The 27,539-nt window shown below is 37.5% G+C and overlaps 1 long non-coding RNA gene across 1 annotated transcript in view; it reads right to left on the bottom strand.

Annotated features, from left to right (window-relative positions):
• LOC141570216 (uncharacterized) overlaps positions 1-25,296 on the bottom strand; it is a 251,642-nt gene extending 226,346 nt beyond the window's left edge. Inside the window, exons 1-2 of the long non-coding RNA XR_012494225.1 lie at positions 25,150-25,296; positions 22,287-22,406 (exon numbers count right to left, since the gene is read on the bottom strand). This is a non-coding gene — a long non-coding RNA (uncharacterized LOC141570216). The remainder of the gene's footprint in view (positions 1-22,286; positions 22,407-25,149) is intronic.
• Between the last annotated feature and the right edge of the window lie 2,243 nt (positions 25,297-27,539).

Genomic DNA, 27,539 nt, shown 5'->3' with positions numbered 1-27,539 from the left:
CCGGGTAGCTATAGCTATGGTCACTTGGGGTGATGTAGAAATGACAGAGACAAGTCTGTCCTGTAGAATTTGAAAGATTTGATTAAACTGATGTTGGATACATACCATTATTGTCATAAATTTAAGCAAAAAGAAATCTTAAGCACAATTTAAAGGAATCGGCTTTGAGGAAGGTGTATGTCAGTTCTGAGCCCCTCTACATTACAGCTTTCATCCCAAGAGTGTCTTCTTTAACCTAGGAAAGCCAGCCCCTGCTCCAGCCTGGTACTGAGGAGTCATGTGCTTTGCTGCGCCATTCTGGAAATTTCCTAAGCTTCCCTCCTGTGCCTAGGACTGTAATGCTTTCTATATGGGGCACCTGAGCCTGTACTTCTCTCAAAAGCAATTTCCAGTCCTCTAAACAGTGGATGGGGTAGACCAGATGTCACAAGGGGCTCTGGGTCATGTGCCTACAGAGCTGCCCCCAAGCCCCATCCAGGCTTCAGTTCCAGGAGTACAGCCTAGCAAGTGTATTATTCTCACTAACTAGTATAGTGTTTTGTTTTGGGTTTTGTTTGTTTGTTTGTTTGTTGCATGGTTGCATGAAATTGGATAGCCAGAGTAGTACTGACCCACAGAGTGTGAGTTACTGTCACTCATGTTGTCAGGCACAGGAAGAGTTCAGTGTTCAGTGCTCCCAATGTTCATTGCCAACCCTTTGCCTTGAGCCACAGGTGGGCCAGTATGACGACTCATGAACATCTATTTTGATTGTCGTGCAGCCTCCAGTCTATAGCACCCATGGGCAGCAGGGGTGACAGCAGGTATCCTTTGTCCTGTGCCCCTCCCACTACTATCATTTGAAATAGCCACCCCAAGCCCTAGAGGCTCCACAGCACATATAAAGTAATCCTCCAGGAGTTACCACCCCATGTCCTCTAAGGGCTTTGAGACCATTTTCTCTTTAATGCTAATATACCGTTGATATCCTCTTTTGCTTCTGCTGGATGCCTTGCTCTCCTGGATTGGTCTTAACCCATAGCTGACAAGGGACAGACATTCCTTGTACAAAGGGGATCATTCTTGTCATTCCAACCAGAGATCCTTTGCTGGTGGCAGTGTGTGGACAGCAAAGGTAGGGCCAGCCATCTAGAAATGCAGTGATTATGGACTAACGAGTCCAAGAGAAGTCACGATTGGAAAACATGTTGATTCATGATTACATTATTAAATTCCAATGGAAAATATAACATGACCAGAAAATAAATGACCATTCACAGTGTCCTGCATACCTGAATAAGACTTGCTCTTGTTATCACCAACAAAGCACAATACAACTTTTGAGAGAGACAGTGGAGGCTGGTATATGGGCAGTATGATGGATGATGCAGCACCATAAGTGATGATCTCGGCCATAGTAACCACGTGCTGTGGGAGTCCTGCTTCAATACAAACAGGTTACAAGGAGCCATAGGACTGTGAGTAGTAACAGCATTGTTATCCTTTTCTCATGTGAGAGAAATAAAATTAGCTAAGAACGATGTATTTGGTAACAAAGAACTGTAAAGAAATGTTTCCTAGACTTGAACACAAAGAGATGGCACTTGGACCCTAAAACGAATCTTCACGTGTACTGATTAGACAACAAATAAGTACCTCTTCCCAACTCCACTATTTTATATCATCGTTGATAATTATTATTCTTCACAGGGAATCATGAATTTGGTAACATATTTGTAATCAAATTGTTTATATAGACATGTGCCTACGAAAATATTTACTTCAGGGACCCCAAACCCTAGTGGTGGTCTTGATTCACAATTCCCTCCCAGTTCATCGCTTTGTCCCTCTGTCTCTGTTTCTTTCTTTCTCTCTGTTTTCTGCTCGCCTCCCACCTCTACTCCAACTTAAATCTCATAACCAGCACTGAGGCTAAAGTGGAGGACTCCATCTATGGTCTTATCTCATGATTTTACAAAACCTTGATATACATTTGTGGTGCACAATACATAAAACCCAGGAAATTATGTCCTGACTTTTTTAAAAAACAACCATTGCTGAAGTTTGGAAGCTTACCACAAGGAGGATATACATAGCTTCCTGATGAAAAAGTTAAAGACTTCTCTTTCTGATAAAGCTAATTGATTACCAAGTTGCTGCCCAGATATCCAAAATGTTGGACCAAGTGGTTGGAAGAGTGTGGCTGAGAGAATATTTTTGACATTTCAAGTCATTCTTTCGCTGGAAAAAATACTAAGGTTGCGTAGAGTTACACATATGTGGGTGAAGACGTCTCATTGCAAGATACTTAAACATCAAAAGTTAAGGGTGATTTAAAGCAACCATAATTTAGCTCTGGGAAGTAAACATTGTAGAAAGGAAATTGATCTGAAATTAACCCTAAGAGAGCATACTAAAGGTATCAATCCATGCCCACATAGTGTATTTCTTGAAATCTTGCTCATGATGGTATTTTCTTCTAAGATATATCTACATATAATTTGAGGTTGATAAGTACTCCATTATAGTTTTAATAAATATTTCTGTGTATTTGGTTAAAAATACCTGACTGTTATGCTGGATACTTTGGGTTTTGCCTCATCACAATATCCTGCACTTGAAGAATACAGAGCTGCTGAGATTATTGATTTAGTAAAAGCCACAAATTTGACAAAATGCTTTGCAGAAGTCAACTGCTGAAGGTCTGGACTTTAGCTCCAAACCCTTCTTATAAACACACAAATGAAGAAAAAGTTCTTGTCTGAGTCCCATGTTGTCTTAAAAAGATATAACCTCCAGTCTAATTTCACCACCTATATACTGCTCTCTCACTCTCTCTTGTGTGCTGTACTCACAACTCTTATCTTTCTGCTCCCAATAAATTCTAATGTTTGTATCTGGTAAGAGTAAAAAACAAGTGGTACTGAGCAGAGACCTAGATCACCAATAAGACAAGGTCAGCGGCCCCAAAGAAGCCCCTTTATATTTCTCCTTACAAGAATAAGACAGCTGAGAAGAAAAACAGATTTCACGAATGAGAAATGGAAAACATATTGCATGCATTTAAAATGGATGATTTGAATATAAAGAAAATCCCTTTTCCCTCAGTTCACTCTTCCTCCACAATGAGGGTATGAAACTTTAGAAGGAGTCAAGAGGGCCGTAAGATATGAGAAAGTTTTGAACTATTCCAAGTCAATATCCATATGTGGATTTTAAAATCCATTACTCCTATGAGATTGTTTTTCATTTCTAAGGCTCCATGGGGCATTCTTTGGTCTTACATCCTATGTTCCTCCTTTGTTAGGATGTTATAACTCAATGCTGAAATTCTATAGTTCATTCTGATGAGCACCTTTATGTACTCAGGAATAGGATCTTCATCTCAGAAGGAGTAGATATAACATTTGATACAAAGGTCACCACTGCTACATTGCTTATGAATTGCAATTTTTAATAGCCCTTCTGCCTTACTCTGCACCCCTATCACACATATATATGCAGCATAAAAAAAAAAAAAAAAAAAGAAAAAAGAAAAAAACCTGTTCTTCCAGCAGGTTGAATATAAAACACTAGAGTTTTTGTTTAATTTAAAATCATTTTCAATGATGCCTCTCATTAGTTTAATTAACACACATGGAAACTTGACAGAAGCTGTCAGTTGTTCCTGCTGTTATATTGCTCATTTGGAAATATGATATTTTAAAATAAATTTACAAAACAGGGTCAAGATGGCAGAATAGGTAAATGCTGTGCTTACTTCCTCTCATGACCACTTCAAAGTTACAACTAAACTACAGAACAACCATCACTGAGAATTTCCTGAAATCTAGCTGAACCAAAGCCCTGCAACTAAGGACATACAGAAGAAGCTCCCTCAAAATGGTTAGGAGAGGCAGAAACGTGGAATGGGATGGTTCCACACCAACTTGTGAATTGGGAGGGATGTCTCATCTGCTGAGGTCCAGCCCCAGAGGAGACAGGGGTTCCAGCCCCACACCAGGCTCCCAAGACCAGGATGTCAGTGCAGGGGAGAGAAGTCCCCATAACTTCTGGCTGTGAAAATCAGTGAAGATTGTGGCTGCAGAAGATGGCAGCCATCCCAGAAACTCTGCTTAAAGCGCCCTCACACAGACTTACTCACTGACTCACTCATTCTGAGCTCCAGGGCTGAAGCAGCAGCTTGAAAGATGCCAGGGTCATACAGGGAGGAAATTAATTGTCTGGACTCAGGATGGGGGCTGGAAGGGCAGCTTTCTCTCAGGCAGAGGAGCTGATGGAAGCTATTGTTTCTTTGATGAGCCCTTCTACCTCCAAGTATGCAGACTCAGTGTCCATCAACCTGGCTTACATTGTTTGCTTACTCCACCCTTGTGATTCTAAGACCCCACCCTAGCCAACTTTTGGGCACACCCAAGCCACTCCCAGTGGCTTCACCATACAAACAGCCTGTCTTGGCTCATACTGCAAAGTTTCTTTTAAATCTCTCAAAGGTTCACAAAAACCAAACGAGTAGCATCTAGCTTCAGTGTGTCCCATACCCTTAGCTGAGCAACTCTCAGTCCAGCACTAGCAACAGCTAGCCTGAGTTCATGGCTTGGCCTCTCAAGGCATCTCCAAGTACAGTGTGAGTGGCAGACATCTGCAGATTGCTTTGTGGCTCATGGCAGGTGACCCTGAGCACAGCACAAGCTGTGTCTGAACTTAGCCTGCAGTGGGTCCCCTCCCAGGAGGCTCCAGGGCTAGCACACCCAGTGGACAGATTTGGACTCAGCCAGAACATCACCCACTGCCTCCAAGGATGACACACCCAAAGGACACAATGGGAAGGCACCGAAGCCCTGCTAAAGTGAATCCTGCTCTGACAGCCCCTGCACCACAACTTCTTCACTATAGTCAGGGCCAGCCTTCATAGCCAATCAGCCTGAGGGTTAATCCCTCTAACTGATGTGCAAACAGCAACCAAGGCTCAACTACAACAGGAGGGCACACACAACCTACACAGGGAACACACCTGGAGCACCCGGCTCTGATGATCAGGGAGACTCTTCCACTAGGCTCCACAGGACACATACTACATAAGGCCACCCTACTAAAACCAGGAGACATAGCAACCCTTTATAATACATAAAAACAAACAAAGGGAGGGGGCAAAATGGGAAGACAAAGAAACATGTCCCAGATAAAAGAATAGAACAAAGCTCTAGAATCACTACACGAAATGGAGACAAGCAATCTACTAGATGCAGAGTTCAAAACACTGGTGACAAGGATGCTCAGTGATCTCAGGAAGAATTTCAGCAAAAAGATAGGAAACATAAAAAAGAACCAGTCAGAAATAAAAAATACAATAACTGAATGAAGAATACATTAGAGAAAATACAAAGTATATTAGATGAAGCAGAGGACTGAATCAGCAATTTAGAAGGTAAGGTAGCATAAAACACCCAATCAGAATAACAACAACAGAAATCCAAAAAAAATGAGGATGTTTTACAGGGCCCCTGGGATAACACCAAGCAGACCAACATTCACATTATCGGGGTACCAGAAGAAGAAGAGAGAGAAATCAAGGAACTGAAAACCTATTTGAAGAAATAATGACTGAAAACTCCCTAACCTGGTGAAGGAAAAAATATACAAGCCCAGGAAGTGCAAAGAGTCACAAACAACAGGAACCCAAAGAGGCCCATACCAAGACACATCATAATTAAAATGCCAAAGGTTAAAGACAAAGAAGAACTTAAAAGCAGCAAGAAAAAAGCAGTTAGTTACCCACAAGGGAGCTCTCCATAACACTATCAGCAGATTTTTCAACAGAAGCTTTGCAAGCCAGAAGGGATTGACAGGAAATATTCAAAGTGATAAAACGTCAGGACCTACAACCAAGATTACTCTACCCAGTAAAGCCATCATTTAGAATTGAAGGACAGATAAAGACCTTCCAAGACAAGAAAAAGCTAAAGGAATGCATCACCACCAAACCAGTATTACAAAGAATCTTAGAGGGACTCCTTTAAATAAATAAATAAGTATGAGTGATAAAATGACAATAACTACATGGTTGGACAATTAAGTTTGCAAACTAATCCTAGAAAATGTGCTACATACCTCATTGCTAAATATCACTACTGTCACCTTCGAAGTACTCCCCGTGGGAAGCTACGCACCAATGCCAGCACTTAGTCCACCTTGCAAAGCAGTTTTGAAACTCTTTTTCTAGAGTAGCCATCAGAACTGTTGTCATATTACCCTTGATGCCCAGAATGTCATCAAAATGTCTTTCTTTCAATAATTTCCTTTATCTCCGTGTAAAGAAAAAAGCCATTGGGAGGCCAGATCAGGTGAGTAGGGAGGGTGTTCCAATACAGTTATTTGTTTACTAGCTAAAAACTCCCTCACAGACAGTGCTGTGGGAGCTGGTGCATTGTCGTGATGCAAGAGCCATGAATTGTTGGCGAAAAGTTCAGGTTGTCTAACTTTTTCACACAGCCTTTTCAGCACTTCCAAACAGTAAACTTCGTTAACCATTCAGTTGGTGCAAATTCATAATGAATAATACCTCTGATATCAAAAAATGTTAGCAAGATCATTGCAACAAGTTTGCGAATGTAATTGTCAGACCTCGCACTTATCTATCAATAATTACTTTCAATATAAATGGATTAAGTGTTTCAATCAAAAGACACAGGGTGGCTGAAAGGATAAGAAAAAAGACCCTTACACATGCTGCCTACAAGAAACTCACTTCAGATCAAAGACACACACAGTTTGAAAGTAAGGGAATGGAAAAAGATAATTCATGAAAATGGAAACAAAACAAAACAAAACAAAAAAGCTAGGGTAGCAATAGTTACACAAGAAAAAATAGACTTTAAAACAAAGGCTATAATGAGACAACGAAGGATCTAGTAATCCCACTTCTGGATATTTATCCAAATTGCTACTTTGAGGGGACGTATGCATCCATATGTTCACTGCAGCATTATTTACAATAGCCAAGATATGAAGGCAACTTGTGTGTCCCTGAATGGATAAATAAATAAGGAAGAGATGGTACATACCATGTTTCCCCAAAAATAAGACCTAACCAGAAAATAAGCCATAGCATGATTTTTCAGGATGACATACTCTAAACATAAGCCCTAATGCGTCTTTTGGAGCAAAAATTAATATAAGATCCAGTCTTATTTTGGGGAAAACATGGTATATACAATGGAATATTACTCAGCCATAAAAAATAATGAAATCTTGCCATCTGCAACAACATGGATGGACCTACAAGGTATTGTGCTGGAAGTAATAAGTCAGACAGAGAAAGACAAATGTCATATGATTTCACTTATAAGTGAAATCTAAAGAACAAAATAAACAAACAAATGAACAGAAACAAACTGATAAATACAGAGAACATTTTGATGGTTGCCAGATGGGAATGGGTTGGGGGAGCTGAAAATGGGGAAGGAATTAAGAAGTACAAAATCATTGTTACACCATAGTCATGGGGTTGTAGGGTTTAGCATAAGAAATATAGTCAATAATATTTTAATAACTATGTATGGTGTCAGATGGGTACTAGATTTATCAGGGTGATAGATGAGAGGGGGTGGGGGAGCAGGGTGAAAACTATGAAGGGATTAAGAAATGCAAATTGGTAGTTACAAAATAGTCATGGGGATATAAAGTAAAGCACAGGGAATATAATCAATAATATGGTGATAATTGTGTAGTGCCAGGTTGGTGCTAGACTAGTCAGGTGGGTACTAGGCTAATCTTAAATTATACAAATGTCTAACCACTATGCTGTACACCTAAAATTAATATAAAATAATAGAGTGCAAACTATTATTGAAAATTTTAAAAAGTGGGGAAAAGGCAAAGGGGAATAAGAGATTCAAATTTCCAGGTATAAAACAAGTAAGTCATGGGTATATAATGTACAACATAGGGAATATAGTCAATAATATCATAATAGTGTGGTACAGTGTCAGATGGTTGCTGGACTTATCATGGTGATCACTTCTTTAGGTATATAAATGTTGAATAACTATGGTGTATACCTAAAACTCATATAATATTGTATGCTAGCTATATTTTAATAAAATCTTTAAAAATAAATAAAATAAAATATGTTTTCAAGTTATATTGTATACTTAAATATTCCTGTCCATCAAAGAGTGTGGCCAATTTTCAAATACATAGTGAGAATCTCTAATGTAGGTCTAGAAGATGTAATGGCCATATTAAAGAAAAATTATAATCCATGTTCTGCCCTACCTAGTTGGGCATGTGGAAAGCTATACTCTCACAAAATAATTATGATAACTAATAAAAAAACTTAAAGAAATTAAATCTAGTCCCTCCCCTAGTTTTGCAAATGCAATGGCTTATAGAAGCCAAGTTGACCGTAAGGCAATGAAAATGCAAACTCCATCTCACTGAAGAACCACAATTGACTCCAGCCAATATTTGCCATGTAGGAATGAGGCCATTGATTTGACAATTATTCTGGCTTTTTAAAAACATAACATTAGATTTGCATGTGAAATATATCAATTTACAAATGTTGCCCACTAACTCAATTTAAAAAAAAATATTCTATAAACTAAATGGAAAACTTCTGCAAGCCACATTTGGCTGACAATCCTTCGGTTTGTGAATCCTAGTCTACAATAGTGACTTCTAACCTTGCTGATTACTAGCATCACTGAATTATCTGTGGTTTCTGCATTTAACATATATCCCTCTATCTGCTACCTCCCCCTTCCATTTATTTGTTAGGGTGTGATGGGCTCTTCATTACTTTCTTTCCCAGAAAATGTCCCTGAACCTATGGAAATACACTTCTCTAAGCACATGATCGTGATGCAAAGTTAAGAAGAAAATGAGCCTTGATACAAATCCATATATACGGAGCACAATTTTGTGAGGATGAAAAAAGATAAATAGACATACAGACACATGACGGAAAGGAAATACAACAAAATGTCTCCAGTGTATACCTCTGGGTACTGAGTGGAGAGGATGGGGAAATGTTTAAAAATAAATTTCTGTATTTTTGGCAATAAATTATGTATATATCCACTGAAAGAGTTTTCAGAGTATACTTCTCCCGGAGGTGAAGGCGTGGAGATGGATGGGAAGGAATTAGGGGAAGTTATTTTTTTTTTCTATAAAAGAGTGACAAGATTGACTGTGTTAATGACTGTTCAAACACAATTTATCTCCCCCATTTTCAGAGTTATAAATGTTGTAAGAATAAAAACTAATTTTCAGCAAAAAATAAATGCATAATTCAGTTCATTTTTTTGTTAAGAGGTTGCTACACATTAGTCACCCAGCCTGCCCCGTCCTGGCACCATGGAAGTAAAAGATTGCTCTGAGAGTTGAGCAGCACGTCCTACATGGCTCCATCTTTCATGCCGATATCATCTGACTTTTTGAGGCCTCTCGTTTGAGGTCCCACCATGGTTACCTCAAAGACTCTATTTCTTTTATATGCGAAATTAACAAGTTGGAGAAAAAGAGGATTTGACTGAGAATTCTCAAAAGAGAGCCTCCATAGACTGAGCAGACCCATCTATAGAAACACGCATGCACTGGTCATCAGATGTGCCTTCATTACTCTGAGCTTCAGCACATACTTCTTAAAATCAAATATCCACATGTTTGCAAAGCAATGCTATCATAGGCATTGAAAAATATTTTTTAATAAATTAAGGCACACAGAGACTAATAAAGATAATCAAGCACATAAATTATACTCACATTACATTTTCAGGTTCACTGTTTAATTTTAAATTTGTTTCTTTTTAGAATTTATCCCTTATTTTTCTTTCAAGATAACCTCACCTTCCATCCTTTTCCATAAACTCTTCTACTTTTTCACTTTCTTTTTCACATGTTCTTCCTCCATTTTTCTCCCTAAAAGCTTCCAAAGGTAGCTGAGCGTGAGAAGAAATCCATATTTATACACCTCATCATTCATAGTAAGTGAAGGATAAAGACCAACTAAAATACACACATAGTCATAGACACAAACACATACCACCTAATATTTAATGTATCACTTAAAAGTGGATTTGACTACAAGTGACAGAACACCTAAGAATGACTTAAACAAATAAAATTTATTTTCCTCAAAAAATACGAAGTCCAAAGGTATGTACTTTTTAGCATTAGCTTAGCTGTTCTGAGATACCAGGAACACGGGCTCTTTCCATTCTTTTCCTCCACCATTTTAACAGTATTAATTTTCATCTTCTTCCGAGTCACCTCATGGTGACAAGCTCTAGCTATTGCTGTAATCCCAGACAGCACATCTACACTATAAAAGAAAGAAAATATAAACAGCAGTACCAGCGGCTTTGCCCTTTCATTGAGAAAGATAAAGCTTTCCCATAATCCCTTACGGACATTCACTTTGATCTCATGGGTTTAATTGTAACCTTTCAAACCATTAGAACTATGTCACATGGCCAAACCTAGCTACAAGGGAAGCTGGGAAAGAGAATGTATACATAGGAGTATTGCTGCATTGCACAAAACTGATGTTTTGTTAACAGTAAGGAGAGGAAGATAAATATAAAGCAGGCAAATAGTATTTGCCACACTGACCTATTTAAAGGGTAGCAAAAGCACTGCTTATTCTCATATACACCAACTCAACTAAGCTAACAGAGGACCCAATGAGACCCTTGGAAACCTATTTGAAAAATAAATTTAAACAATCTATAATTAGCATAATGGTTGTTCTTGGTGGAGTGGGTACTTTTGAAGTGCTTTGATGCTTTTGAAGAAAATCGTCTTATTATGTAAAATTTTTCCTACCAAAATTTTTGCCCCATTGAAACAGTAATACTCATAAAGAGAGCATTTGCTTTGCAAAGATAAATTTGAGTCCAGACTATTCATATTTTACCAATTCAAAGCCAGTATAGTGTGAATGTTCTATTATTACATTGCTTTAAAACAAAGCATGATACTTAATTCAGAGTCTTAAATTCAGATATTCAAGTTGGGTATTTAATAACACACAAACACTAAAACTCGCATTGAAATGACAAAGTATTTCAACTATAATTCCTCATAGTTTGTAATGTCCTAAAAATGTAGTTTTGACTAAATGAAAGTTTTCAAATCCTATAATATTGAAAATGGTATTTATAGACCATAAATAAGTCACAGTATAATCCCACATTGCCAGCAAAATAATAATGGTGACTTTGAGTAAGCCTAATTTCCTGACTTCTAAGATTGGTAAATTCTCTCTAGGAAGAAATTGCTTAACTCCTAGGCTCCCACTGTTGTTTTGTTTTCTAAATCTTCTGGAATATACGATGTCAAGAACCCAAAGTCACCTGAATCACTTTTCCTTTTTTCCCAATTACACCACACTTCTCAAGTTTTCTCTTTCCTTTCAGGTCTTCCCTGTGTTATACAGATTTTCCCTTTCCCACAACCTTCCACCACTTCCCATCCTTCCTTTTTCCTCCTCATCTTACTGACCCCACTAATTGTCTCCCTTTTAAATTTCCTTACGTTGGCTCCAGGTCTCTCAGAAAGTCAACAGCAAAACTAAGGGGAAAAGATCTGGTTCCATAACCCTGAGGCAGGGTGCTGTCCCATGCACCTTGTAATTTTGAGCTTGGCTGGTACGTGAGTAACAACCTAAATTACTAACACACTGCCTTAAGAGCTTCATGATTTCAGTTTGGTTTTTTGTTTATTTGTTTTAGAAGGAATTTGCAACTCTAGGACACTTTTTGTTACTCTCATTTGGCCTTTTTTTTCCTTTTCAATTTATTGTTTTTAGATATTTGATACCAAATGATTTAAACTTAATTTATGGCAACTGAGGGGATTTTCAATTTTAGAAAATGAAAAGGCCTCTGGGTACATGCCAACCCCCTTCTCTCCTCCCTGCCACCCACACAAACTATTCATCCAGCACAAAGCTGCAGCAGTAGACCCTGATATGGGCTGCAAAGAGGTGAGGGATTCTTTTCAAAATAAAACTCCTTTTTATTATTTTTCAGGCCTCTCAAAATAGCCCAACTATATGTCATTAAATTAATCTTCAAAATGCCTCTTTATTTTTTTTTAATTTTTATTAAATTTATTGGGTTGACACTGCTTAGTAAAATTATATAGGTTTCAAGTGTAGAATTCTATAATACCTTATCTATATATTGCATTGTGTGTTCACCACCAGAGTCAGTTCTAAATGATCAACAATTCTCATTTCAACTTGGTAATGGCGTAAAATTTAAATGCAATTATACACAAAGAAACTGCCGTCTTCCTTTGTACCTGACAATGGTAAGGTCATAAACTGCCCTAAATCTGTATTCTTGGCTTAGCCATTTATAGTATACTTTCTTGTAGGTATTAAATACTGTTTAATGAAATAGCTTATAAGATTAAGAAAGTGTTCTGTTTTCTGGAGGTAAAATGGTAGCAATTTCACACTTTTACTCAAAAGCATTTGACGAATGAAGGTTCCAACTTGGTTGTGGTATGTGAATTAATTTGTAGCTCTCTGAATATTTTGCCCTTACCCATCATTCTCCACATTTCTTGATTATGAAAACAGAGCCGTAAGGTACACATTTGCCTTTCTGAAAGGAGGTCTTAATTATGAGTACTACAAATTTTTTGCTTAGTTTACTCACATATTCATTCCTTTATGTAACACAAGGGATCTGCTTATGTTTTGCTTAAGTTAAGAAGAAAAAATCACAGGGAAACAGGTTGTCACAATCAAGTCAATGGGGGCTGAAGAATAGTAGCCACTTTAATGACTCATCACACTGCAGCTCTTAAAACATTCTAAATAATTTAAGAAAAAAATGTGAAGAGGAGTCTAATGGCTTGGAAATTAGAATTCAGGTGTTTTGAATTTTGCTTTCTTCCTGGAACTGGGAATGACTTTGGAGAGAGTCTAGTACAGACTCTCCGCTTTGGACTGACGGACATCCAGAGAGGCAAGGCGACATGCCTGCAGTCCCAAGCCTGTTTATCGCCCAAATCCAGACTCAAGCGAGGGTCGTTTTCCCCATCATCTCCCATGGAAGCTGTGGATTCTGAGATAACATTCTTCAGTAGACACTACTTAGACTCGATAATATGTTCAGTATGGTTTTAAAATTTGGTCATTTTCCTTCATTGGTGGGAAACTGAACTGTATGAACATGATTATTATCTTTAGGGTAGCTTTTAACTGAAGGAATGTATATAGTAATATTAATGTGAATAAATATCCAAAGTCAAGGTGTTTCTAAGAATGTGTGTGATAAGTGTTCAAAACTAGTACGAATATTCGAATCAATATGTCTAGTGGGTTTCTGACCTGCCAAATGCGAATTCTCTCCTCAAACACACATGTGAATTGGCTGTGGATTATTATTCGACAGGACACATTTTACCTGCAGCAAAATTCAACATTTTACTACCCATAGCATTATGTGAAAGCTAATCAATATGTTTTGCTAAAGCTCCAGGCATTAGAAGCTAATCATATGCAACACTGCTGGATAGAAAATATAAAATCAGATTTACATGTTTCTGTCCCCCTTTAAAGTGGTAGTCAGGTTATAATTATCAGGTAAGATTTGCTATTGAATCATGAGGTTTGTTTTGGATTAGCTGTTAGGGCATGGGAGTTTCAGCAAACATCGATTACACTTCTGATAATATTTTCACATTTAATGAGATGGTCAATGTCTGGTTAGGTAAAAGAGTGACTGAGAACTCTATTTTGGCTGAGAAAGGCAGAGAAAGGTGAAAAATGTAACAATACAAATCATCCAAGAGAAGAACATCTGGCTTTTGGCTCAGTTTATGCTCATGAATGAGAATATGAAGAAGAAATTCATATGTACTCTCTGAGATTCAAAACTAGCTTAATATCAGCAGACTTTCAGACCAGGAAAAGAAGGCTTACAGGTGACTAAACTGAAAGAGTATATGTTTACTTGGGTAATTATCACCTTCAATCACACACTTTAGACATGTAATTCACAGGTGCAGGAAACTAGGATTATACTATCTTTTGCAAAATGCTTATACAGTAACTTAAATATTATAGAATAGTTAACTGTAAATGCCTCTACAGATTTAAAAATTCCATGATTTCTCCTGATTATGTGTTTTAAAACTTGGCTGTAAAAAATAGTAAAGATAGTATGCTCACATTTCACGGAGAAGACAAAGACAGGAAGCCAACATGCTAACATGAAAGATAAATTCTTTAATCATGTTCTTCTATTTCCTGTGTATTTTTAAGTGTTGGTATTCCCATTGCATCTATCATATATCATCCAGACTCAATCAAAATTCACCTCATTAAACTATTAATAATAAACTAAAGCAGTTATTATCATAAAGGTTGATTTACATCTTAAACCCAATTCCCATTCTGATCCTTTAATATAAATAGCATTAGCTTTTCTTTGCTAAAATACCAAGGTTGCCTTTAAAATAAGTCAGTACTGTTGTAACCTATGAATTAATGTGCCTTATAAATATGCCTTGTTAACTGATTAATGAAATGCTTATAATTGCAAATTGTAAATTAGATCGAGGCAGATGGATAGATAAACTAATCTATTTGGAATGTACTTCCTATTGCATTAACTAGGCCTTATTTGGGACTTGGATAATAAATTTTCAGGTAATTTGGGGGTGATTTTCTGCCCTGAGCACTGATCACACTCTCAGTGAGCCTCAGTGACTAAAATGAGCATTCTGCCCCAACCTTCAGCACATTAACTCAAAATTGATTTCTTTTTACTCATTTTTCAAGAATAGTGCAATCAGCAAGTAATCACTTCAGGAAAACCAATGTCTTCATTGCAGTTCTTTTTATTTCTCCCAGGCTCCTCACGATAGCTTGTGATCACATATGGCCTACAAACTCACAGTGGATATTAGTTGGATTTCATCAATGCTCCTCCCTCTTACACCTGTATTCTTAATAATCCCCATCAGATTTCAGCCCTCACCCGTTTATGTAGCACAAATGTAGTAAGTGCTGGCTCAAAAGCCATGACATGATGTTATGAAAGAAAGCATGGTCTACATGAAAAACAGACAAACATATGATTTAGTCAAATGCAATATAAAGATTACTGAGCTTCTGGTTTGAACAAAAGGAATGAAGATTACTGAAGTGGGAAAGCGGAGAAGTCATTTAAATCAGGTTTAAAGACTGAGTGAAATTTCTCAGATTGAATTTCTCGTCAAATGTCTCAGATTGAAATAGCATTTCAGGGAAAAGGAAAACTTTCAGCAAATAACATGAAGTTTAATTTCCTTTATTATACTTCATGTAAGTCAAATTAGATCATTACACCTTTTCTGAAAATTGAGTAGAGTGAATTACAAATCACTGTTAGTAGAGATACTTACAAATAAAAAAGAATTAAAATCAGGAAAATAAAAGGGAAGAAAAGCAGACATAAAAGGAAAAAAAGCAGATATTGGGGGGTAAATCAAGCAGATAAAATAAAAGCACCTTGGCACTGAAATTGCATGGCTGTATCTGCCAATGGCAGATAGAATTTTAGAAAGTTCTAAAATTCATTCTGAAGCAAGAAATGGATCCAGATCAGGGTGTGTAGGTAGATACTCATGTGTCTACTATTAAATTTTTCTGAGACTCTGGGATTTTTCATAAAGACATCTTGCCATTCTTGGGATGTAGCTGCTATGGTATATTTAAGAAGATCATAATATTTTTGTGGAAAGACTATAAAGTGGGAGGGGGGATGGTAGAGAGTTCTATCTAATTGACATTTGTTTCCTGGAATAAATTCAAAACTTAGTTCTAAATGATATGGAAAAAACTAGTTTGAATGAAGACTTGGGTTTGGGTGTGGAACTTTCTATGTCCTTGTTTTGAGTCCTAGAATAAAGTACTAATTCTATTCATTAAAAAAAGAACATAATACTCATACCCAATTCACTATCAGCCATTCAGTCAAGTATTTATTATGCACTACCTGTTGTACTAAGCCTTGTCTTGTAAATGAATAAGTGTGATGGTTGTACATACTCTGATAAAAGAAATGTCTTGTATCCCGCAAATACTCATCAACAGCTGGCCTGACAATCCAGGGCACTCTGCTCCACCATTCTTAATACCCGCCTTTTGCAACTATTGATCCCTTGATCCTAACTTTAGCATGGGACACCTCTGCTGTCAAAGACTGAATGAATATATTTCTCAATTTATGCCCTTGCTGTTTATCTCTCACCCTCTAGCCATATACCCAACACCGAGGAAGAGATTACCACACACATTTTACTCCAGACCACATCCTGGTTGGGCAATAGAGACTGCGATGCTGTGGGATGTACCTGAACCTATCATGTAACAGGCACTGCAGGTGCTCATTTTTTAATAGACTACATATGAAGAAGTGATCAAAAATCATTGATATGTGTGGTTTTTCTTTCTAATTAAAGTTTATTGGGGTTACGGTGGTCAATAAAGTTACATAGGCTTCAGGTGTACAATTCTGTAATACATCATTTATATATCACATTGTGTGTTTTAAAAGTACATATTTAGGGGACAAAGAGGAGGAACTAATTGTGGATGAAGAGCACCTGAGAGGGAGGATAGGCATTGAGATTCAAGAACAAGGAAGATAAAGTACCAAAGCAACAGGGCAAAGAAGAAAATGGTGTGTCTGGGCAACTACATACATTTTGCCGATAAGCACAACATAGATAATTCCTACAATGTCTTTTCTCCAAGCAACTATTAACAATTGGGGAATAAAGAAAATGGGTTAGGACATAAGTGAGAGAACTAAAATTGCTGTAAAGAATTATAGTCGCAGCTCAGAAGACTGGAAGAGACTTTTGACAAGATAAAAGATTGCCAAATGACTTTCTTTCAAAATCCAACTGAGATTAAAAATCTAAAGAGTGCTCACAGTTTTGTGATTTTCCCAGCATCATTCGTCAATATTAGAATCAAAGACTAGGAAAGAAGACAAGCCAGCCCAATAAAGTGAAAGGACAGATTTAACAGAGGATAATGATAGAGACAAGTAAAAACATAGAAACCGAGAACAGAGAGAGGTTTCTTGTCTCAAATTATGTGGCTATAATGTACCTTATAATCTCTAAAGCCCATGCAGATGGGAGGCATTGTTTTTATTATTGGAATATTATGTACATGTTCCTTTAAAACACTTGGAAAATGAGGTTATAGGTGACCAGCAGGCAAGGAAAGTATATGCAGAGGACATGTGCTATGTACTTTTATGTCAGTTCTCCAAAAACTACCAAGTACCTAGATTTAAGATCCGAAACTTACCCTGGAGAAGCTTATTGTCAATTATGGGAAATAAACATGTAATTAAAGAATTTCAAAATAATATGTTAACAGCTACTTTAAAAATAGGGAGAGGCACTTAGCCCAATCTTCCAAGAGGAAATGATGCTAAATTTTGAAATATAAGTAGGATTTAGTTGGAGAGCTAGAAAGACATTCAGGCAGAGGGAATTACATGGGAAAGCTCAAGAGCCTAAATGGAAAACTTACCTAAATTACCAAATCCAAGAAACTCATTTGCACTAGAATATTTATATTATCTGTGAGACAGAGAAGAACCTACGAGAAAAAAAAAAAAAAAAAAAACCTTGGGTTACTGTTCAGGAAATCTCCACTTCCCCACAATTCCCACTATGAACATACCATTTTTCCTTGCCCCATGGATTTTAGAATTGGCCGTGTGATTTAACTGTGGCCTTTGGGATGTTAGAAACGATCCAAGCAAAGACATGAAATGTGCTCACTTGGTGGTGACTTGCTATCTTATGCCTGGGCCAGAAGATCGTACCCTGACTAGTCCACTGTTCCAAGGAGAATGAAAGGCATGTGAAGAAAAGCCACCCATCCAACCTACAGAGGTTTGAAACCAAACCCAGCCAAGTCCAGCCTGGATCTCCTCACCACAAGCTGACTGGTCGACATACGAGTGAGTTTAAATGAGTCTTCTTACAAATTTTAGAGTGGATGTTATGTAGCGATAGCTGCCTATATATTGTTGAACACAATTTTCTCTGCGTTGAAATGCTTTTAAATTTATTTTTGCTTCACATTCTTTACAATTTTCTCTGCGTTGAAATGCTTTTAAATTTATTTTTGCTTCACATTCTTTACAAGTTTATTGTTCAGTTTTGTAATACAGAGGATGTTTCAAAATAAATCAGATATTTTAAATGTATCATTTATGATGTGAGGATCTCTGAAAAAGTTATAGTATCTGGTCGCTAACTTTATCTTGGGGGTTGTTTTAGGTTTCAGTACTTTTATTCTCAATTGTATTTGAGGGCCGACATGTGGTGAAGTAAAATCCTCTGAGACTCCTAAGACATTTCTTCTCAACAAACTGCTCTGGTTACTCCCCCAGGAAAAGATGAGGCCTAGATAACAAGTGGGAAAAAAACATTTTCCAGATACAGGGAGTTGATTTAACGAAATTGGGCAATTCTATGAATGTGCCTAGTATAGTGCCTGGTACGGTACAGTGCGGAAACATGATCAAGAAGTAGCTGCTTCATGCTCACACTCTCCCATAACATTCCCATTAGCCAGTTTTAGGAAAGCTCTCCTGAGGATTTTCAAGTGCAAGCTCATTTGCATTTTGGTGGTGGCCCATGTAAACGGTTCTGTCTCTCCAATGATGCAGTCATGAGAACAAAAAAAAGTCAGGAAGGTTCTGGCCTTTTCGGTTTTCGTGGAATTTTGAAAGTCTGTTTTGACATGTGAGTTTCTGATTTTCTGTGATCTGTCATTTATGAGTGCTACAGTGAATAAGTGAGAGCCATTAAACAGCTGCACAATGTGGGGGCACTTTTCACAGCCCAGTCGCAGGGCCCTGAGGGGATCGGTGAGGATTAGGCATAAGGAAACAGATGGGCATTTTAATTTGAGTAATATTAACATTCACAAACTGTCATAGTACGCAAACGCTGGCAGTGTGTAAGCTCTGCTACTGAAGCAAAGGCAAGAAAAGCAAAACAAGCAGCGCTTGGAATTTCCAGGATGTCCTCAATGGTTGGCATCTGACACAGTCAGGTAAGCATCTCGTACAGAGTGGCATTCAGGAGGAACAACAGCAGGACTACAGGACATGCTGAGGGAAATCCCCGCAAATCCCTAGGTTCCCTAGAGCACCCTTACCCTACTAAAGATGTTTCTGTGAAAAGACTGCTGTGTTCTGGTCCCGGGCCACTGGACAGCAATATTTCATTATTGAGAAAAGGACATTAGAGAGACATAGGAAGGTATAACAAATCCATGGCACAGGTCCTGAATTCAGGGACTCTTGATGAAACTATACACACAGGAACCTACACTGAAACAATCACTGAAGCACACATGAGGAGATAACATGTAAGTGAATTTAAAATAGCTTAATATAGCCCAAAATTCATTTCTGAATACTGTAGCAATAAAGTTATCAAGACTATCAAGCCAGGCAAATCATGAATAACTCCCTGTAAGCAATGAATTCTGAGATGTGTTTTAACAGAGAGGACTGGTGTACAAAATGAAAAAAATGCACAGACAAGAAAATCACATTCAATATTAATGGCATGTCTAAAAATGTTCAGATAAAATCATAGGGCACAAAGAAGCAAAACATGTAAAGGGCATAAAATCAACCATGCGCTACCTCACAATTTGTTGGTATACTTTCAAGTCCTTGCCAAAAGCCACCCCTCCACCACCGCTCCTGAAATCAAAGACACATGCAGTTTCACAGGGAAGTACCACTTGGGGACATAATTGAAGGTCTCCAATTGTATGGGAGAATGGGGTGTGGTGAGCATCAAAAGGACAGTAGCTGGAGCTCTCTGACTGGTGAAGCACCAACTAACAACACTCTGTCCCTTAATTATACAGTAAGTCCTTGCTTAATATCATCAATATGTTCTGCGACTTTAAGCAAAACAAAGTATAATGAAACCAACTTTACCATAGGCTGATGGCTATAAACATGAGTTAAATTCCTATGGCATCTCATCAATGCTATAACTAAATGATTTTCAACAAAGGGACATTATTCAAGGACCTGCTGTAGTTTACTGGTGAGAATGAGAGGGGTGACTTCCTACCTGCTAACTAGGATATAGACGAACTGAGAATGGTAACTAACTTTCCCCTAATCCCACAAAAAAATGCCTCTTTTCACCATCCTCACTATGACAATCAGACTCATCCACATCACACAGTAACCAAGAAAACAAAGCAGGTCACACACTGGATAAATGAAATGAATATAAAGTTTGTTCCTGAGCTCACCCAAAAGAAATGCTCAAAATTTGTGAATAGATAGAATAATTTTGGTAAATCATGTCTGTATTTCCAATTTACTTTCATTAAAATATCAGTGGTTTTATTTTCATTTCTTATTGTTCTTCAATTGCCCTTCTGCATTGTGGTCTTCACCTCTTAACCATGTAGTTGGAAAACAATAGTTGACACTTAATGCTTAAATGAGCCAGGAGAGGAATCATTCAAAGAATCCCTCTCAAATGCTGACTCACTTATGTACATTATCAAAGTGAAGTTTCTAAGAGTTAAACATATCTTCATTTTCTTTCTTTTATTATTAATTTTATGATCTTACGGTTGGGCTTCTCTGGCAGTAGTATTAGTTTATAATTATTAGAAGCAGATGCTTATATTCGTCAGTGTTCTTCAATCTAATGACACGTGAAGCAGCAAAGTTGATAAACATGTTTATCGATGAGAAAACAGACACAGAGCTAAAACCATCTTGGAAAATTGAATTGACTTTTTCACAGCCTAATGAGTTTTGAAAACTTGATGAAAGTTCTGTCCTAGAAAAAGCACCCACCTCCCACATTTTAGAGTAATATGTATTCTTATGCAAATACACACACACACACACACACACACACACACACACACAGAGGGTGCCAAAAAAATGTATACACATTTTAAGCAAGAAAAACTGTACTAAAATTGTAATACTCAATATATACCGATAACAAAAGATGACTACAAGTTGCATTTGAATTCTGCAATTACAAGGGGTGCTCAGAGTGGTTACCATCAGCGTCCAGACACTTCTGATTATGGCAAAATACTGCTTGAGCAGCGTTGACCAAAGTGTCCACTTGTATATATTTTTGGCAACCCCAGTATATGTATATTTCCGGACAATGATTTCAGAAAACCCACCTATGAGGTTAGAAAGATAGCAGTTTAGGAGAGGGGAGTCATTATTCAAGAAATTTTGCAACAGTGGATATTGCTTAAAACATGGTCATAGAAAACTAGGGGGGAACATTTTAAATAAATAAATAAAAACATGGCCACAGAGTAACAGTAGTAAGAAGTACAATAGAATAGGAGAGAGATAGAAGAGGAACCTGGAAGATTGGGATGAAATAAAGAAGAAGGAATGAAGAAACAAAATAAGGAGAAGGTAACAGTCGCAGTGTCAAATTAAGGTTCTGTTTTGTAGGGTGGTTTTCCTGGCGAGATGCTCGTCACCCCCCAGGATGCATGTACCTCTGCCCCCAGCTCCCTTGCATGGCACTGCTGCTTAGATTTCATGCAACCCGCTCTGATGATACCAACTCTCTGCTTTGTGGCTTAGCAAGATCTTGGGTTATTGTTAACTGGGCAGAATTCATACTCCTCAGCAGGCAATTGCCTAATTCCATATACGCCCCAAGGTCTTATGTTTTTACTCAGTGCCATACAAAATTCTCTGCTCAAGTCAGGTCAGTCTTTTTTCATTCCCTTCCCTTCTTTCTCTTTCCCTTCACCCTCAATTTTTATCCTCATTCCAAGTTCTACGTCTTTGATCCCACCATTTCCCCCATGAAGAGTTATTCTCTTTTGCACAAATCAAAATATTGCACTGATTTCAAAGAAATATGGAAAATAGTCAAATTTTTCTCTCTGTGTCTTGATTCAAATTCTGAGCAGAAAATGATCACGCCCAGCTCACTGTGCAAACAAGCCTCTGCGAGAGGATGCTGGCCAGCCTAGGTTTACAGTTCATGTGTCTGTTTCAGATCCCATCTACAGTGGGCTTGGAGGGGAGAGTGGGTAAGGTACTGCTTATACATTTCAGGGGAGTGTCCTGTCTCTACATTTGGCAGCTATTTGGTGGAAATTCTAAATGTGGGGCTCTCACTTAGATTGAACTGTGGGCTATAAGTGCTCTTACCCGTAACTCAAAATCTTTGCTCTTTAAGTTTCTGTGCTTTTGCACAGACGTCCGCTCTATTTTATGTGTTACCTCTTTTTAGTCAGTAGAGAAGCTCTTTTCTTCTTAATCAGCTTGCCACATCAGGGTAATGATTAACAAATGATTTTAGTTCTTTCTATGAAGTGTCATACCCAGAATCACGTTGAATTTCTGTAATTGAAGAAGACATACATATTGTTTCTAGAGATAATAAATTTTGGCTGGATATAAAACAGCCGTCAACCTTAATCTTGAAAAATTCTGGTTTGGAGCCAACAGCTTTATAGTATTGTGGCTGGTTTAATCTGGCAATGAGACAGAGATATAACCTCTCACTTGACTTTTTGTTCTTTTTCAGTGAAGCTCAAATGCCTTCCAGTGAAAGCTGAGCATTACACAGTGATAAATATAATAATTATTTCAAAATATGCACATTGTACGCAACATGCACATCTTTCCTTCATGTAAAATATTTTTAACTTTCTTTATGATTCTTCTAAAGGCTGGAGTACTTGTCTACTTTAGTAATAAATAAAAAATGTTTGTCTGAACTTATTGTCAAAGAGAACCTTCCACACAAATACTTTGAAATAAAATCCAATACCAATAAACTATTTTATGTCGCGTCCCGTGCGACGAGGGTTGTGGGGAGCGAGGAGGGCGGCGCGGGGTTAAGAAATACAGTAGCCATGTATAGTGTGCAAGCGGGGCCAAGGGACCCCAGCCTCAAGGACTGAGCCATGAATCGGGCCTACTTATAGCTGTGAATCCCATACATTATAATAGGAAACTGATTCAAGCCAATCACCCTTGCCTGCAGGCAGCTGGACCTTAAGTCTCAGGATGTATGTACTTCCCCAAGGGACAAAACCTTCACGCATATGAATAGATGGAGAGCACATCATTGAATCTCTTCCCCTGCAGCTTGTGGGAAGGAATGCAGCCACAGAGGCAGAGGCTCTCCTTGGGGGGGGGGGGGGGGAGAATGTCGGGGGCTGTGCTCACCTCTATCAACCACATGGATTCTCTTGTTGGTCCCCACACGACTGGACTGTGCCTGGCTTGAGTTGCCCCCCTCCCTCCTCTCCCCCCCCCCCACCCCCGTAGGGAATCTTACTCGTCATTGGGTAACCAGCCATCTTTCTAGAGCCAAACAGGGAAACATAAGGTGCAAGCACACAGGTGAAACAAAGTACCTGAAAGGATCTGTCTCACAGACTCTCCTCGCTTTAGGGGCAAGTGCGAGGACACAGACAGGTAGGCTGCTGCGTGGCAACAATTTTATGCTTTACAACAAGTTCACTTTCTTACCCCAAGCAAGTCATTATTTCATGACAATTATAGAAGTTCTACTTGAACTTTCTATTTTTACATTGTTCTAAATGTTTGAATCAATAATATATTACTTGTTTCCTCCCATCAAAGCCTATTTTCCTTCATATCTATTACATTTATACCAAAGCCAATTATTACTTTTCAATGTTAGCTTTTTTTCATTTTTCAATTACAGTTGGCATTCAATATTATTTTATATTAGTTTCAGGTGAACAGCATAGTGATTACATCTTTATGATTTACGAAGTGACCCCCCCTAATTAGTCTAGTACCCATTTGGCACTATACAAGTACATAGCTATTGCAATATTTTTGGCTATATTCCCTTCGCTATGTTTTACATCCCCATGACTATTTTGTAACTACCAATTTGTACTTCTTTATCCCTTCACCTCTTTCACCCACCTCTCCCCCAACCCTCTCACACCTGGCAACCATCAGTTTGTTCTCCATCTCTATGAGTCTGTTTCTGTTTTGTTTGTTCATTTATTTTGTTCTTTAGATTCCATATGTAAGTGAGATCATGTGGTATTTGTCTTCCTCTATTTTCACTTAGCATAATACCCTCTAAGTCCATCCATATTGTCACAAGCGGTAAGATTTTATTATTTTTAACTGAGAAATATTCCATTGTATATAAGTGCCATATTATCTTTATCTAATTGTCTATTGATGGACACTTAGGTTGCTTCCATATCTTGGCTGTTGTAAATATCACCGTAGTGAACACAGGAGTGCATATATCTTTTTTAATTAGTGTTTTGGATTTCTTTGGATAAATACCCAGAAGTGGAACTGCTGGGTCATATGATATTTCTACTTTTAATTTTTTGAGGAACCTCCAAACTGTTTTCCATAGTGGCTGCACCAAATTGCAGTCCTACCAATAGTGCACAAGGGTTCTCTTTTCTCCACACCCTTGCCAACACTTGTTGTTTGTTTATTTATTGATGGTAGCCATTCTGACAGGTGTGTGGTAATATCTCACAAAGTTACTTTTAATTTTGTAAGCCACACCCTATTTTTGGAGGAAATGTCTTTTTCTCTATAAGAATGGTAGGCTATTTCTACAGGCTCATGGGTCCTGGGAAATCTGAGAATTTAAGATTTTCAAGTTCATCAAAAACATGTCCTCATCTGATATCTTGGTTTCCAGTTGGGGCCCTACCTTTGACATGGTAAAAATAACTAGTTGGGAATTTAACTTTCTCTAGAGCTCTGCTATCCATAAGTCCTGAACCTATTTCTCAGTCTTTTCTGCCCTCAGGCTACAGGAAATGAGAATCTCTTTTGTTTTTCCAAGGAGGCCTTTTGGTTTTCACATTTAGTCTTTTATTGATGGTTAATCATCTTCAGTTTTTCCTTCTCTCTTCCCAAAGTATCAATTGCCCCCAGGAAGCACTATTCAGTACCACTGTCTTTATAATCACTATTTCCTACGTGTATCTCAAATGCTTAATACCGTACACCACTATCACATTTTCTTTCACCAATATAGCATCCCATTTTAACTATGGTGAAAATTTTATAATTGCTATTTTGTGCCAGGGGCCTCTTTATACTCTACCTCATTACTCACTGAGCAGTGGGTGATCCAGCTCCATAATCCCATTTTAACGTTCTGTTTTCTCAGAACGTTATCAGACCAACTGTCACAGGTTTGGTTCCACAAGAAGTACACTGAGATGAAAATCAGCAAATTGGAGGTCATTAAGGAATGCTCTTGGGATCAATAACTGTGAGAGAAGGGAACAAAAGCAAAATTGGGTGAAGAAAGAATTTAACCTGTAGTAGAGTTACAATAATCTCTAAGACAAATTCACAAGGAGCTCTGAAGCTGTCATGGCTCTTCAGAGTTGTCCTAAATTGAAGAGCAGGAGTAAGGCTTTTATATACCTTCATCCTCTAGTCATTGGATATAGGTTCCCAGCTCTCCTCCTCAATATCCCCCACTCCAAAAAGGAACTATGGTCTTGAATAAGGCAACTATCTTCAGCCAAAGACAATTCCCAAGAAGAATGGACAGCTAAGAGTGTCAGATCTCAGTCTTTGGAACAGTTGGTGATAAATCCTTTAGTCCTATAGTGGGAATAAGGGTGATGCAGGATAACATCACTAGGGAAGGATTCAAGTATTGATAGAGACATGTCAAAAGGAAATAGGACCCAAACTGAAAGATACCTCACTGGCTAAATTTGGGCTAATGTCAACAAAATGAAATAATGATGATAGGTTTTAAGCTATTTAATGAAAAAGAATCCAAGAGTCCATAGCTATACTAAAAAGGTGAGTAAGTAGTTCTTCTCTGTATAATAATGCTAATTAATTAATAACAGAATCAAAAGAATTAGAAGTTCATTTTCAAATATCAGTGAAATGATTTAGTTATCAATAAGTGTTGAGGAGAAGGATATACCCATAATTTCAAAGTATCAACATGTAAAATACACATTAGTTACCAAGCAGGAAAAGCCCCTTTAAAATGAGGAGATCTTGTAGATTCCACCTTAACCAAGTGACCATATTCAATACCACCAATAAGAGAAAAGAACAAAAATCATTAGCCTTCTGATTTGTTTCAATGGGAAGGACAAAACATCATCTACTTGTATATATTATTCTTGACAAAATGTTTAACTTGAATCTAATCATAAGGAGCAATTGGACAATTCCAGATTGTGAGACACTTTACAAGACCACTATCTTGGGTTCTTCAGAAATATCATAATCAAGAAAAACAAAAAGTGTAAGGGTACTGTCCTAAATTAGAGTATGACAGACAAATGTACTATAAGATCATTAATCAGATACTGAATTGAAAAATAAAAAAGCTAAAAAAGAAATTTGGGGCTCAGTTGGGTGAATATGAGTATGGATTATATATTAAATATTTTTATTTTATCAACATTAAATTTCTTGAGTGTGATGATACAATTATTATTATGTCAGAATTACCTGCTGAAACACTTAAGGGTCAACTGTCTTAAGGTCATCACCAATGTACTTCTGAAAGTTTCTTTTGTTTTGTTTTTTGTGTTAAACAACATGGAGAGAAAGTGATATTCCAAAATGTTAACAATTGGTGAATCAAGGTAAAGGTTATATGGGTATTTGTAATATTATACTTTCAATTTTTCATTGATTCAATTTTTAATAATATAGGAGGACATTTTAAAGTTTAACCCAAGTCTTCATCCAATTTCCATAAATCTCCTATTAATAAGATTTGTATAGACACAGACAATAGTTTAGTGGTTGCCAGAGGGTAAGGGGGGCAGGGGGTGGGGGGTGAGAGATGAGGGTAAGGGGGATCGAATATACGGTGATGGAAGAACTGACTCTGGGTGATGAACACACAATGGGATTTATAGATGATGTAATACAGAACTGTATACCTGAAATCTATGTAATTTTACTAACAATTGTCACCCCAATAAATTTAATAAAAATAAAAATAAAAGATTTGTACTCATGAAATTTAACTGTGTTTCAATTTTGATTATAACCTTCCTCAAACCAACTTTTATTTGCTGTATTAAAAGTAAAGTGATTTTTAAGAGCAACTACGTATAATACCACACTTATTTTAACTACATTTCCATGACTCCCATCCATGCCTTTTTTTAAGTCATTTCACCCTGACAAATTCCTACAACTGTCAAAATGAAATCTCAACCCTAGTAATTTTCACTAAATGTTTCCTTTTGACATCTTCTAGGTTTCAAGAGACTAATTCCATTGACTGACGTGAAAGAGGAGCCTCTACTTTGGGAAAAAAAGAAAATCTTTGTTTCAACTTCCTTTTTCTGAGCAATGTTTCCTCCTTTCTCAATACCTCATTCCATCAAGATCACATATCAACCCTATTTTTAAAGAAAGTGGAAAGTAAAATTAAAGTTCTATATTATCCATCCTCAAAAGGATAAGGGGGAAATGTAGGTTGAGAAGACAAACATGCTTCAAAATATA

Source organism: Rhinolophus sinicus, linkage group LG01, assembly GCF_036562045.2.
Source record: "Rhinolophus sinicus isolate RSC01 linkage group LG01, ASM3656204v1, whole genome shotgun sequence".
Classification (NCBI taxonomy): Eukaryota; Metazoa; Chordata; class Mammalia; order Chiroptera; family Rhinolophidae; genus Rhinolophus; species Rhinolophus sinicus.
Note: the sequence above shows the minus strand (reverse complement) of the source record. Positions and strands in the feature narration are given on the sequence as shown.